The following is a 15,643-nucleotide window of genomic DNA, read 5'->3' on the forward strand; positions in this document are numbered from 1 at the left end:
TTGAGTTAATGGACATAGAATAAAATCACCCTTTTGAAATGTACAGTTCAATGAGTTTTGGCAAATGTACACAACTGTGTAAGCACACAGAATCAGGGTGTCAGTTTCATGCCTCAAAACTCCTCATACCCTTTTATAGAAGAAATCGCCTCCACATTGATCTACTTTCTGTCCCTGTCATTTTTTTTGTCTCTTTCAAAATGTCATGTAAATGGAATCACAGAGCGTGTAGCCTTTGAGTCTGACTTCTTTACTTCCGTAATGCTTCCGTGACTCCACTCTGATTTCGCATGCATCAGTAGCCTGTTCTTTTTTCTTGCTGAGTCGTATTCCATAGTTTAATTGTGCCATGGTTTATTCATTTACCTGTTAACTGCCATTTGGTTGTCTCCAGTTTTGGGCTATCATGAATAAAGCTGTTATAAACATTAGCATAAAGGTCTTTGTGTGGACAGGTGCTTTCATTTCTCTTGGAATAAACCCATTTAACGCCAGGAGTGAGATTCTGGACGCTGTGGTGAATGTACGTTTAAATTGGTAAGAAACTGCCAAACTGTTTTCCAAAGTGACTGCACCATGTTGTATCCTTTTTTTTTTTTTTTAAGATTTTTTATTTGTTTATTTGACAGAGATCACAAGTAGGAAGAGAGGCAGGCAGAGGGAGACGGGGAGATGCAGGCTCCCTGCTAAGCAGAGAGCCCGATGTTTGATGCCTGACTCGATCCCAGGACCCTGAGATCATGACCTGAGTGGAAGGGATAGGCTCAACCCACTGAGCCACCCAGGCTCCCCTCCACGTTGCATCCTTGATCTGCAACCTCCGCATCCTAACTAGCCCTTGGTGTTGTCGGTTTTTTGTTTTGTTTTGTAATTGAATTTTTGTCATCCTAGAAAGTAGGAGATGGTATTGTGGTTTTAATTTGCATTTGTCCTAATAACTATTGATGTTGAGTGTTTTGATTTTACATGACAACATACAGATCATTTTGGATGCTTTCAATCTCATAAAAACTATGTTAGGCAGGTAGAAATAAAAGAGTGTGTTCATCCTGAGAAGAATTAAATTATGCCTTCTCTCCACCCCGCCATCTCCAAAGTGACTGCTTCCTCATTTCCCATAAGAGAAGAAATGTCTGGTTTTGGATACTCTCTAGCAACCTCGAGCTGCGGCCAATCTGCGTCATCCTCCCTGTGTAATTAGAGGCTAGGTGCCCACGTGTCTCATTTTTAGGATCCTGTGGGCTACACTTGGCCCAGATTAGGTTATACTTTAGGCATTTTGCTGCATATCTCTTCTTTCTCCCTCAGTGCTCCATTTCTCAGAAGGCGCTTTAAAGAACAAACAGATTTAGGTTGGAATGAATGAAGTCCCGCTCTCTGGGGATGCTGCAGTGATAGAGACCTCGACCAAGCACACTCTCTAAGCAGGGAAGCCAAGAAAAACAAAACCCACCAGCCCATGATGGTGCAGAATCCTGGCCTCGGACCCAGAAGAGTGAGCTGCCTCCTGTCCTAAGAGCATGGGTCAGCAGGGATTCTGCTTGTTTCCTCGAGTGGACGTTGGCGTGCTCATGGTGTCCGTATTTCCCTCTCCCTCCTTCCCACGTGGAACCCATCACCCCCTTCTAGTTATGGTTTTCCAGAGAAAATACAAGATCTGTAGTTAAATTTGAATTTCAGATAAATAATAAATAATCTTTCAGTATAAGTATATCCCATGTGGGGGTGCCTGGGTGGCTCAGTTGTTAAGCATCTGCCTTCCGCTCAGGTCATGATCTCAGGGTCCTGGAATCGAGCCCCGCATCAGGCTCCCTGCTCGGCAGGAAACCTGCTTTCCCTCTCCTAGCCCCCTGCTTGTGTTTCCTCTCTTGCTATGTTACTCTCTTTCAAATAAATAAATAAAATATCTTTTAAAAAAGTGTATTTCAGGGGCGCCTGGGTGGCTCAGTGGATTAAGCCGCTGCCTTTGGCTTGGGTCATGATCTCAGGGTCCTGGGATCGAGCCCCGCATCGGGCTCTCTGCTCTGCAGGGAGCCTGCTTCCTCCTCTCTCTCTGCCTGCCTCTCTGCCTACTTGTGATCTCTCTCTCTCTGTCAAATAAATAAATAAATAAAATCTTAAAAAAAATTACCCTTATTAAAAAAAAAAGTGTATTTCATGTGATATACTGCCAATGTTGGAGAAATTAGCTTATTTTTTTTTAAGGAAGTCGGGCTCTTACTTGGGGAGAGACACAAGAAACTACTTGGTTCCTGTTAGATCTATGCTGATTTTTGTTTTGTATTTTCTTCAGGGGCCAGGTATAGAAACAACTACTTAATTTTCCCCACTCCTACATCAGAAGCAAAAACAACTGGAACTGGGGGGCAGGGAGCTACCTTTCAGTAACAAATTCTGTAAAAAAGGGAGAAAGAGCAAAGTCCCCTCCGGGCTGGCTCTGGGGATAATCAGATGAACAACGGCCCCCTTGCCTGGTGGCCTCGCACTGCTAGGGAGGGAAGCAAGCCGACCTCTGTGAGAGGGTCACTTAAATGCATTTCAGGAAATGGCCTGACATAAATTCACTGCTTTACTACTAAACTTTTTGAGTTATTGTTACTGCTCACACACCCACAGATAGCGAGCCCCACTACAGAGAGAGCACGAGCAAATTCAAACTCCCCAGGCTCTCACACAGGCTAACAGGAAAATAAATGCAAAATGCAAATAAAATTCAATAAGCATCAATTTTAAAATACGAGAGAAAAAAACGTATTAAGTGCCTCCTATGCCCAAGTTCCCTGTGGGCATCGCCCAACTGCACCCAGTTTTACTGGAACGTACTTAGGAGTTGGGTGTTCCACACTCTGAATAGTTTAGTAATTCCCACAGGGCTAGTGGAGTAGCTCGGATTTGAATCAGGGTCAGTGTCATCCTCGAATTGGGTCTCCCTGCCCATCTACACAAGTCTGGTGCCATAATTAACCAGGGGAAAGAAAGAGAAACTTCCCAGTAAAAATGTTCGGCACTGTTATGGGAAATATCACAGCAGACTTGTCCTGTAGCACAAAGCCTGTGATTCCACCAAGTGAGCACAGCCCATTCCGGCCGCTTGACAGTGCCGTGAGAGACAGGTTCCAGGTGCCATGGCCACGGATTGTTGAAGAGGCAACACGGGGGCTCCAGTGAGGTGTCAAGCCTGGATGTGGGTGGCCAAAACTCTGACACCGAGGGGAAGAAAACCGTCTTACGATTTCCAGAGACCAGAGCAGGGAGGAAATGAGGAATCCAGGCAGGCAAGAAAATCCAATCATGTTTCTAGCCACTATGAGGTGAGTGTAACTCTGAGGTAATGTCTGGGCTGGCCATGGCTTGGTCAGGGACCAGGACCCGTGTCCTTAGGTGTGGGTGCCAACAATAACATGCGTTACCACTCCCAAAGCACTTGGTAGGTGCCAGGCTCTGCTGTCCGCCCTGAATGTCTATTAACCATTTAATCCTCACAATGACCCTTTGAGGTAAGTCCTCTTATTCTCTTCCTTTCGTCTGTGAGGAAACTGAGGCAGAGAGAAGTTACGTAACTTGTCCAAGATCCCTTAGTAAGCGGTACAGCTGGGATTCTAAGAGGACAGTCTGCACTCTGAACCACCTGCCACATTGCTGGGCGCTAAGTATCCACACCTGGCCAGGAGAGAGATCAGGGCAGTTCAAGGAAGGTCTGCAGAAAGGGCCGAAATTATGAGTTGGAATCAGCTTACCAGAGGAGGGCACCGAATGTAGAGGAGAAAGTTGATGAGAATGGCCGTGGTTAAAGGAGGGATGGAGAATAGGAAGCCACTGAGAGGGACAAAGAAGAAACCATCAGAGGGATAGAGGGATGGGGAGGGAATCAGGATTATGCGGTAGCAGGGGAGAAGGAGGAAAAAGTTCGGAAGAAAGGGAATCTATAGTGCCCAGTGCTACAGAGAACGCAAGAAGAGCAGGGTCTGAGAAATGGACACCGGCATTAGCACTTTGAAGAAGTTTGCGTTGAAAAGATGTGGGTTATTCTGGAAGAATATAGATTTGACTGCTGTAATAAAGGCCAAACAAACCACAGTGTGAAGTGTATCTCCACTCATATAAAAGTCCAGCATAAACAGTTCCGGGCTAACAAAGCCATGCCTTCCTGGTACAGACCCGTGCTCCCTCTATCTTGTTTTGTTCTGCCATCTTGAGCATGAGGTTTCTATCTCAGATCTAAAATCACTGTTCCCATCATCCCTCCACAGTCTAGCCAAGATGAAGGTAAAAAGGAAGACTGGATAGCAGATAGCATGCCCCTTCCTTTCAAGGGGATAACTCAGAAGTCACATACATGGGAACCTGGGAGATTCCATGTTGCCTGGGAAAGTCTGGTACTTAGCTGGAACTCATGGGTTTTGGGTTTTTTTTTTCCTTTAAGATTTTATTTATTTATTTGATGGACAGAGATCACAAGTAGGCAGAGAGGCAGGCAGAGAGAGAGAAGGGGAAGCAGGCTCCCCGCTGAGCAGAGAGCCTATTGTGGGGCTCAATCCCAGGACCCTGAGATCATGACCTGAGCCAAAGGCAGATGCTTAGCCCACCAAGCCACCCAGGTGCCCCAATGGGTTCTACTTCTAACAGAAGAAAAAGACAGACAGCTATTGAGACACAAGTCTCTATCACAGAAGTCATTGGTCACCTCTGCAGTTGGTTTCATCTAGTGGGCTCTAGGGAGTTTGCAGGGAGAGGATGGAGTGAACCGAGAGGAGGAAGGGCGATCAAGAAGGTTGGTGCTCACTGGAACTCGAGAAAATGATGGCAGTTTGAGGAAGAGCGGAAAAGAGAGGGGAGTCTGAACAAAAGTGGGAGATCTAGGTATGTTAGTGGAAAGCAGAAAAAAATAAGAAGGAGGAAGAAAAAGAGCAGTTGCTGGAGAGGGCAAGGAGAGCTGGAAAGATCAGCCTTGGATACTGCTATCTCTGAAACCAGAGGGGAGGAGAAGACAACGAGGAAAGCTACAGAGACATTTTAGTGTGGAGAAGAGGGAAGTGGAACAAGCTGGGGTTCAAGTGGCCCCAAACCCAGTCATGTGAATGAGATCATTCATCTTCCTCCGTGACCGTGTCTCCAAATGGGAAGGCGGCTGGGAGCTCACAAAATGTAAGGGAGATGTTTCCTTTGCCCAGCTGGTACCAGTCAGCTGGAGCCACCCCTCATTCCGGGGCAGATTAACCAACATGGACCCTCTCTCTCCTACAAAGTTAGAACCCGATGGCAGAGCTCTTTCTAACCCAGAAAGCCAAACAGACACTGCAGATGCAGGGTTGGCGCTCAATAAATTACTTGTGATACGAAAGAAGCCATGGATAAATGAACGAGTAGATGAAGGAACACCTTTCACATTCTGTGACTTTGGATAGTTACTCAGGTTCAGGCCATTTAAGTTCCTCAGTTCCTTGCAGGCTGACATTCATCTTGACAGATTCCATTTCCAAACCTGCTTCCTTCTTCTCAGAAACATGAGAATGGTATATTCCCTGGAACATTGGAGGCATTGTGGATTTTACTGAGCTGTCGGTAGGTAGGTAGGTCCTTCGTTCGAGTTATCAGAGGAGCTTGTGAGGACCCACTCAAGTTGAATGGTGGCTCCCTCCAGTTTAAAGAAATAACATCAGGGGGTGCCTGGGTGGCTCAGTCGGTTAAGCGTCTGCCTTGGGTTCAGGTCATGATCCCAAGGTCCTGGGATCGAGCCCCACATTGGGCTCCTGGCTCAGTGGGAGCTTGCTTCTTCCTCTGCCCCTCCCCCCTGCTCCCATGTGTGGTCTCTCTCAAATAGATAAATAAAATCTTAAAAAAAATAACATTAATAATAGGTGGACTTTTTCCCCCTAAAAGGAAAATATCCATTCAGGGAAGTTCTTTGTGTGTATTTGTTTCCAAATGCCATCTGTCACAAGCTTCAGAGGTCAGGCAAGCCGTGACAGAGCTCAGGAATCCAGATACTTCAGACACAGAAAACTACCTCCCCGCAACCCACCCACACCCTCAGTTTAGGTATTAATTGTCTCTTGTCTCTACTTCGCATTTCAGAAGATTATATCCAGGAGGATGATGAAGACAGAGGAAGACAACCAGATGAGATGCCACCTCAGCAAGCATCAAGCTCCATAAAATCAGAAAGCCTTTTATTATAAAGTTATTTTATGTGCTGATATATTCAGAACTAGACAAACAACATGCCTGGGAGCTAGGGGTTGCTGCCTGAGCCAGTGCCGACATTAGCTTGGAGTTCCCCCTTTCCCCTGCAGGACGCTCTCAACCCTGTGATGCCTTGAGACCTTGGCCCTCCCCAGAGCCTCTTTCGGAAACAAGCCCGTTCTGCGGTCAGACGCAGAACATCTTCACTGTGGAGAGAGCCTCTCCAGGTTCAACTCTCACAACTGCAGAAATTACAAGCAAGCAGAATGATTACATCATTTCTAATTACAATTCCTCTTCCTGGCTCCAACATGAGGAAACAGTGTGCCTGCTTTTATCCTCCCCTCCAGGTTGCCAGCTCTCCCAGCAGCAGCCTTCACCTTCTGAAGGACAGAGCCGCCTTTGCTCTCTTACCCTTGGTAAACTCTTTGAACTTGTGTCTTTCGAAGATAAGGCCTTCTTTAAGGCATCTGCTAAGGCCCCTGACTCCCTGGCACAAGACAAAAACAGGTGTGTAAGGGGGCTAAGACCATGGTCTTCTTCCTTCTCGAAGAAGAATGACTTGATGAATATGTTTGGATCATTTCCTCTGCCTCCACGATGCTCTCCTAGAGCAGGAGACCCCCAGGATTCTCTGCAGGGGAACAAGGCATTAATACCAACATCCACTATTGGTTTCCATCCCTTCCTGCCTTCCAGATTATTCTACTAGCTTTTGGCTTGGGACCACCTGGTCATCCCATACCACTTTTGTCTGACACCAGCCAGCATCACAGAGGGACCAGCAGGGTTCTCTCTGCCTACCACAAAGGGAGCACTGTCTTACCTTGCTCTCCATCACTCTCCATCTAGGACCCCCTCTTTCCCATACCACAAAGACAATGCACAGAGCAGATCACGTGTTTCCACGATGTTTACTAAGATAAATTAAAGGAGTAATTGTACTAAAACTACAAAGTAGTATTTCTGTCTAACCCTTGGTTACAAACGGGTGCTAAAGCTTGTCTGTCCTTCCCTGACCACACAGTTCTGCTCACCTGAAATCCGCGCCTCTCGCAAGCCTAGCTCAGACCCTGCCAGAGTCCCCACACCGCCCCAGCCTGGGCATTCCCCTTCCCCTTCGAATCACGGAGAGACCAGATTGGGTGGTTTTGCGTGTGAATCTTGCCACAGCACCTCTTGATACATCCAGGACTTCACATCCAGTGTCTGCTGCTGGGATTCATGTTGCCAGAAGTACACTGACAAATTTGAGACAACCACCAGCTGGTGAGGGGTCTGGGAACCATCTTATGCCAACAATGTCAGAGAAACTGAGGACACGGACTGGAGGAGAGAGGCCATGGGGAGCGGGTGTGGTCATCATCAGTGCTCCAACACTGAAAGAGTCCAGGACCGAGGCCGAAGAGGCGTACCCACCATTTCAGCCCAACCCAAAGGCACACATTTCTCACACTAACCCAGCTACAGCGGTACAGACCGTTCCAAGAACTGGTGTGTGCCTCTTGAGCTGAATTGTTCTAGCGAGATCAGCTGGCCCTCCAGCAGAGATGTTCCAGACAGGATTCTTTTGTTGGGTGAGGGCTTGGCCCTCCACATCCATAATTGTTTGTTTCTGTGAAGAAGATGGAGGGAGAGTCAGGAGGTTTTTGGTAACTATGAGCCTGTTAAACCTTGCTGCCTGCTTGGCTCTAGACATCAGTCAGCTTTTACCTATTATTATTATCCTTTGAAATTCTGACATGCTCTCCAGGAATTTAAAAGATTCCTTTCCGCAGGGTGACACAGTTTGCCCGCTTTAAATTTTAAACTTCAAATCAGCTTTGGAACTAAAAGTTTACTTTTCCGATTTTAAAGGTTTCTAGCCACAGGAGAAGTGACGTGAACTTTGGAAATTTGCTTTTGAAATTTAGACCTATTGACCGACTTCCTGGTGAGCGTGAAAGTCCCTCTGGCAGGTGCAAATGGCCTGTTTAACTTACCTTTGCTCTCGGACAGATCAGGCCTGCTTCCCATCTTGAGCAGTCCAAAGCGGTGGTTCCCAAATCTGCCTGCACATCAGCATCTCAGGGAGTTAAAAAAAATAAAAAATAAAAATAAAATAAACGCCCAGCCTAGCCGCGCCCCCCCCCCCCCTCAAGCTACTGATTTAACTGAGCTGCATTGGACTCAGGCATTGGCAATTTTTTAAATTCTCTGGCTCATTCTAATGCATAGCCTGAGGTAAGAAGCTGTTCTCAAAGGTTCAAGGGGTGCAATTTGACCCCATGTCCCTCTCAGACATCGCTTCAGGTCAAGCTAGTTTACCTGGATTGTAGAGGCTTATCAGTTCTGTCATATTCTGAAACACCATTGAGGAATGAATGAATTCCTTAAATCTGTCGCTTTGATTCTCAGGGGACCTTGTGCCTCAAATCCAGTAGACCCAAGCACAATGACGGAGGGAGAGTGGGGTGAAGGTTGAGGGACGTTTTTACATCCCTAATGACAAAAACCGGTGGGTTAGAGTCAAGCGAAACTCAGCTCCATGTGTTCTGAGAGTTTCTCTTGAGTGCCCCTTGGTCAACACAGTTTCCTGATGCCTGGATGAAAGTGGCTTTCTCTGAAGCCTCAAAGTATCAGGCAGGAGAAAGCATTCCTTTAAGGAAGCATTTTGACATGCTGACGCACAGCTGTTGATATTCAAGAATAGCTATCCACTCGGAAAATCACATCTGTGCTGACTATTGGAATAGAACTGCCCATGGGAGTTGATGAGCCAGCAGGACCCATCCTTTTGGATGGTGCTAAATCCATCTCATCCCCACACAAAAGTAAACTCCACGGACGTACAGACCTCACAGGTCTCCCCGGCTCTGCTGGAGCAGCGTGTGACACAAGGGGGTGCTCACGATAGTTAGTCCAAGGATGAATCCATGAATAAATGAGTTAAATCATACTCAGGGCCCAGATAGAACTCCAGAAACTGTCGAGATTACTTAAAAATAAAGTACTGATTTCCAAAGTCTGGTTTCCTCAGAGCTTCATGGAAATGCTCCGGGAGCAGCAGAGGAAGACCTGAACGACTTCACATATTGACCTGGAGAGGGACAGGGGAACAGGACAAAGAGGGGTCAATCCATATGAAGCCCTGGGTCTACCTCTAAATGCTCAGCTTAAACTCGATCCTTGTCAGAATTCTCTAGTCTCTGTACCCTTCAGCCTGACTATCACGGAAGCCCCCCACCTCCACAGCCCTGCCTCCCCCAACTCAGGGGTTTCCTGCTACTAACTATACTAACTAGTCCACTCCCCTCCAGGACGAGCCCCTCTCAAATCTACTTCCTGTGCCCCAGGTCTCGAGCCCATCCCCCCACGCCCTTGCATAATTCCAGTTTTAGCAGTGACAGGATGCTCCGCCCTTGCCCAGCTGTGAGATGCATCACCAAGCCCTCCTCAGAGAAAGCAGATTAGAAAATCTTTTTTTTTTTTTTTTTTTTGTACCTCAAAAAATTAGAACTAGGCTTGTCCAGCCCTGGCAGTGTTAGCAATTATGCTGGAGAAGCATACAAATTTGAGTAAAAAAAAAGGCCGAGCAGCTGCATTCTCCCAATCCCCAAGGGCCTTAGAACACACCCCATAGAGAGAAGAGATCCTTTCTTGGAATTTGGAATGGGGGACTCAGTGAAAAGATCCCAACCTAACCATCTTTCTCCGGCGCTTTCACATCAACCACCTCGAAGAGACCTAGGTATAAAGGGACATGTTCACACCCGGTGCTTTTCAGTTTCTGTCAGCCTGGCCGTTGACCACATGACTTGGCAGAGCCGAGCAGTTCTCCCTGAGCCTCTGACTGGTACAATAAGGAATTTTTACTTTGAGGCTCGCTCAGCTTTCTGATGAAAGGAATTCGCTATGTCTCCGTGTGGGTGTTGCCTGTTTCATGTGCAGGTGGAAAACTCAGATGCTTGGACCCAAAAGTTAATGTATTGAACCTCTTCTTGCATTTGTCACACTCTCTGCTTGAGATTCAAAATGAGGGATTAAATGCTGGCGACCTGGGCACTGGCGTCATTGGCTCCAGAAATGTCCCCTCCCTGACACATAACCCACACCATGGAGGTTGTTTCCTGTGGACCACACCTGTAGGGATGTGCATTTTAATTAGAGAGGGAAATATTCAAGCAACTTGATCTGTAACAACAACTACGATTGTTAACTACAGGTTATGGTTGAAGAAGAGCAGCATTCAAATTTCTAATCAAGGGGCCATTGTCACTGATAATAATCATTTCCTCTCTGCTTATGTCTGGCTCTGAAATATGCATCCTTCGAGGGCTGGAAAGTGGTGCTCATTTAAGAAACCTCCCTCCAGGGGCGCCTGGGTGGTTCAGTGGGTTAAGCCTCTGCCTTTGGCTCAGGTCATGATCCCAGGGTCCTGGGATCAAGATCCGCATGGGGCTCTCTGCTCGCAGGGAGCCTGCTTACACTCCTCTCTCTGCCTGCCTCTCTGCCTACTTGTGATCTCATTCCCTCTGTGTCAAATAAATAAATAAAATCTTAAAAAAAAACAACCAGAAAGGAAACCCCTCCTCCATCTGCATCACCACAACCTCTGAGAGGTTCACTTAGTGGGGATGGTGGGATTAGGGACTGAGAGAGACACTACATTTAAAGTAGCATCTAGTTAGCAGCCGCCTGATGTAGCTTTCCCCAACTCTCCCCTAAAATACACACAGGCACAGAAAAAGATTAAAACTCTAAGTCATCCAGTCATTGAAAAAATATTCGTCTGGCAAGCACTGAGTAAACAGTCGCTGCTTTCAAGGAATTTCTGGTCTAGTCACTAAACCAAACTCCGTCTTACTAACTATTGCTGTGTAACAAACTACCCCAAAATGTAGGGGCTTAACGCAATTTCTTTTCCCACAGTTCCAGTGGGTCAGAGTCCAGGAATGGCTTAGCTGGATCCCCCAGCTGCAGGTCTCTCACAAAGCCATAGTCCTCTTAAGGCTCAATGAGGAACGACAGACCCACTTCCTTCCTCACTCACAGGGCTGTTGGAGGGATTTGGCTCCCAGTGGTTGTTGGACTAGGGATCCTTCCGGTTCTTGAGACATCAGTTTCTCCACAGAGCATGTCACAACATGGTGGCTTTGAGGAGTTTTAATAATAAGACACAACGGAGTAACCCTGAGACAAGCAGGAGCGCTTCCAGATTCCTCACCCATCCCCTACTCGCCGCTGAGGTTGAGGCATGTCTTAAATGTCTCATACCTACCCCTCGGCATCTACACTTTCTTCTTGTCCCTTCCTTCCCTGATTTATCCATTCAAGTAATACCGTGGGGCTCTACGTACCAAGAACTCTTGTAGGTATTGGTAGTACAGAAGCGAGCAAACAAAACATATTTCCAATTCTAAAGAGTTTACATTCCCATAGAGAAGACAGATAATAAATAAGAAATGTATAGTATACCAGAGGATGAGTGTTCTAGAAAAAATAAAGCAGAATAAGTGGGGGAGGAAGTGCTAAGAGGTTGTGTGTGTGTGTGTTGCGGAAGGTTATAATGTGACAACTGAGCAAAGAAGCAAAGGAAGGTAGAGGTCTTGGGGATGGCAGAATGCTTGGCATGTTCAAGGAGCTGCAGCGAAGTCCGTGGGGCTGGAGCAATGTCAGTGAAACAGGTAAGAGACACAGGGTCAGAGCGGTAGTCAGGTGGTGGAAAGTAGCGGAGTTCACCATCCAATACTTTGAAAGTCTTCATAAACCACTTTAAGACTCTGGATTTCCTCTGAGATGGGACACAATGGGCACATTTGGAGAAGAGCAGTAACGTGATCTCTGCAAGGCCGCTCGGTTGCTAGGTTTGAGAAGAAATACGCAGTGGGGCAAGGTGGAAGCCAAGAGAGCAGTTGCAAAATGACGGGAAGTAATCCAGGTGAAAGCGCTAAGATGTGATTGGAGTCTGGATATATTTTAAAGAAGAACAAAATGGATTTAATGAAAGATCGAATGTGAGATGTGAGAGAAAAGGGGGCATTAAGGACAACTCTCGAGCTTTTGTCCCGAGCAACTGGGGCCATTTATAGGGAAGAGGAGCACTGGAGGGGGAGCAAGATGGAAAGGATTTGGAAACCAAGAATTCTGTTTCAAATATGTTAATTTGAGATGCTTATTAGACATCCAGATGGACATGTCAAGTAGGCAATTGGATAAATTAATCTGGCATTCAGGGGAGTGATTCTGGGCTAGAGATAGAAATCTGGGAGTCATCAGTTTACAGACAGTATTTAGAGAAATAAGACTTGATGAATTCACTAGGAAGTTATGGTAGATAGAAAAGCCATCCGAGAACTGACCCCAGGGCACTCCCACATTGAGGGTGGTGACACAGGAAAGCAGCAAAGACTTGGCTAGGTAGGAGGAGAATCAAGAAATAGTGTTGTCCAGGAAAACAAGTGGAGAAAGTATTCCAAGTTTCTGGATCTTCGTTTTGTTTACCTCTGTGTTTTTCATTTTTAAACAAAGATTTTATTTATTTAATAAATCTCTCTTGATTTGTCAGAGAGAAAGAGAAAAGCAGGGGGAGCAGCGGGCAAAGGGAGAAGCAGGCTCCCCACTGAACAGGGAGTCCAAAGTAGGACTCGATCCCAGAACCCTAAGATCATCAGATGAACCAAAGGCAGACACTTAACCAACTGAGCCACCCAAGAATCCAATCTCTAGTGTTTTATTTCTTTTTTTTTTTCTTAAAGATTTTATTTATTTGTTTGACAGACAGATTACAAGTAAGCAGAGAGAGAGAGAGAAAGAAACAGGCTCCCTGACGAGCAGAGAGCCCAGCGCAGGTCTCCGTCCCAGGACCCTGGGATCATGACCTGAGCCAAAGGCAGAGGCTTTAACCCACTGAGCCACCCAGGCAAGCCCAATCTGTGTTTTTCAAATCCAACTGTAAATAAGAATCACTCTACAAGATTTATGCACAGTACCTTGTTTACTTATTTCATGAGAAACCTAAGGGATTGTCAAGGTAAATTTTGACTTGGCTTGACCTTAGTGACAGGTGCTGACTGAAGCCTCTAACAGGGTCAGATGGCCCCCCCTGCAGGTCCCGCTCTGCCAGGAGGATTCCCAAGGACAGTAGAAGCACAGGCACTATGTATTGGAGAGTCAAGGGTTAGGAGGTTATTTCATTGAATGTTTTTGGATTATTACAATTCTCAAAACTTTTCATTATAGAGAATACCAGATATGGAAAATTAGCAGAAGAGTATAACAATATAATAGCCTCTGGGGTGTTCCTATCACCCAGTTCAACAATGATCAATCCGCGGCCAATCTGGTTTCTTTTATATTCCAATCTCTACTCCACCCCCAATAACTTTTTTTTTTTGAAGATTTTATTTATTTGACAGATAGAGATCACAAGTAGGCAGAGAGGCAGACAGAGAGAGAGGAGGAAGCAGGCTCCCTGCTGAGCAGAGAGCCCGATGTGGGGCTCCATCCCAGGACCCTGGGATCATGACCCAAGCCGAAGGCAGAGGCTTTAACCCACTGAGCCACCCAGGCACCCCCCCCAATAACTTTTGAAACAGATTCTCAACATCCTATCATTTCATCCGTAAACATTTTAGCATGTATCTTTAAAAATAGACTTTTTTCACATTAACGCAGTCCTTTATCACCCCAGCAATTAATATAATTTCTTAATACTGTAGGAAATCCTATCGGTGCTCAAATTCTCAATTGTTTGATAAATATCATGACTTTTTAAGACAATTTGTTTGACTCAGGATCCAAATAAGATCCATACATGGGGGTATGTCTTTTTAGACTCTACACCTTCTCCCTTTTACCATTACATGTCCCCTAGGAAATTATATGTTGAGGGGAGCAGGTAAGAGTTTCCCTCAATCTGGATTTTGATGACTGCATCCTCATGTTGGTGGTGGTGAAATGTGTGGCATGTTTCTGATCTTCCAAATTTCCTGTAAAAAGGGAATTGAGTCTAGAGGCTTGACCAGGTTTGTTTGATTTTTTTTTTTTTTCAAGACTCCTTTTTAGGTGTTGCTGTTTTCTTCCACCAGGAGTCCCTTAATGTCTGTTGGCATCTCTTTTGGTGTCATGTTAGTAGCTGTGGATGATTAAAGCCTAGATCTGTTATTACATTATGGGAAGCAAAATGGTTGTAATTCTATCTTTCCTTCTTCATGTATTGACTGTAATGCTTCTATAAAAAGAAATTCCCTACAATCTGTATTTGGTTTCTCAGTGATATGGTTCATACAGGAAAGGCAACATAAATGCTTGATGTCCTACCTTGATTTAAAATAATGAGTTGGTCCCTAGCACCCTCCCACAGAAACCAGTCAGGGCTTGGAGGGAGCGGTAGTTGTGAATGCATGGATTTAATTATGTGATGTGTTTTGGTCCATTGCAGTTATCCTAACTGATGTTCAGATTATCCATCACTGGCATTGAAAACCCCTTCAGATCGGCTCCTGAATCCCTTTTTTTTTGTAGTTTTATGGTTTTATTAACACAAATATGACGTGCAAAAGCAGCTGTCTATTCATTTTCTTCACTGAACAGACTGGCATTGGGATTGGTGACTGTGATTGCCAGCTGGGCTGTTCTTTCCACAGTAGCTTTGCAGTTCTTGGAGGAGACGTTGTGAGCCATCTCTGCACAGTAGGATTTGTTGCCCATCAGCAGCACTTCAAGTTCCTTGACCTTGTGGACTAGGAACTTCCTGACGCCACTGGGCAACATGTGCTTTGTCTTCTTGTTGCTCCAGTAACCAATGTTGGGCATCAAGATCTGACCCTTGAATCTTCTGCACACCCTACTGTCAATGCCTTTGGGTTTCCACCAGTTGTGCTTAATTTTGACATATCAGTCTGACTAGTGCCGGATGAACTTCTTGGTCCTCTTTTTAACAATCTTGGGCTTCACCAAAGGCCTGAGGGCAGCCATGATGCCCAGTAACAGATGGCCGCCACCTCCGCAGGCAGCACCAAGGAAGAGAGCGATTCCTGAATCCTTTTGATGCAAAATCTTCACTGTCTGGTATGACGAGATGTGATGTTCAGGCTTATTTTGTATATTTCCAACTTAGACCTGCAATCAGCCTTTTCCCCTAGAAGACTTGGTTACTTTTAATGGAAAAGGAATTGAAGTTGTTAAGTACCATACGGGGTCACAGAATCAAAGGGCCAGGCAGTAGGTGTTGAAGATGTCACCTCGGTGAGCAAAGCTGTACTAGAGTCCTCTAGAACTCAGAATTTGACTGGGAACCATTTGCACCAACCTCCTCTCAAGCTGTTGATCTAAGAAAAGGATGCTATTATCTCCCAAGCAGAAGATAATTGTTTCATTCAATCCAAGTAAGTAAAAAGAGAAAAAAATGGAGCCCATGAAAAAACTGCTACTGAGTAAGAGAAAGGACATATCCTTTCCTCCCTAATGAACAAGAGGA

At 45.7% G+C, this 15,643-nt stretch overlaps 1 pseudogene; it reads right to left on the reverse strand.

Annotated features, from left to right (window-relative positions):
- Positions 1–14,733: 14,733 nt before the first annotated feature.
- On the reverse strand, positions 14,734–15,166 carry LOC123940453 (annotated as a pseudogene).
- Between the last annotated feature and the right edge of the window lie 477 nt (positions 15,167–15,643).

Source organism: Meles meles, chromosome 4, assembly GCF_922984935.1.
Source record: "Meles meles chromosome 4, mMelMel3.1 paternal haplotype, whole genome shotgun sequence".
NCBI classification, from domain to species: domain Eukaryota; kingdom Metazoa; phylum Chordata; class Mammalia; order Carnivora; family Mustelidae; genus Meles; species Meles meles.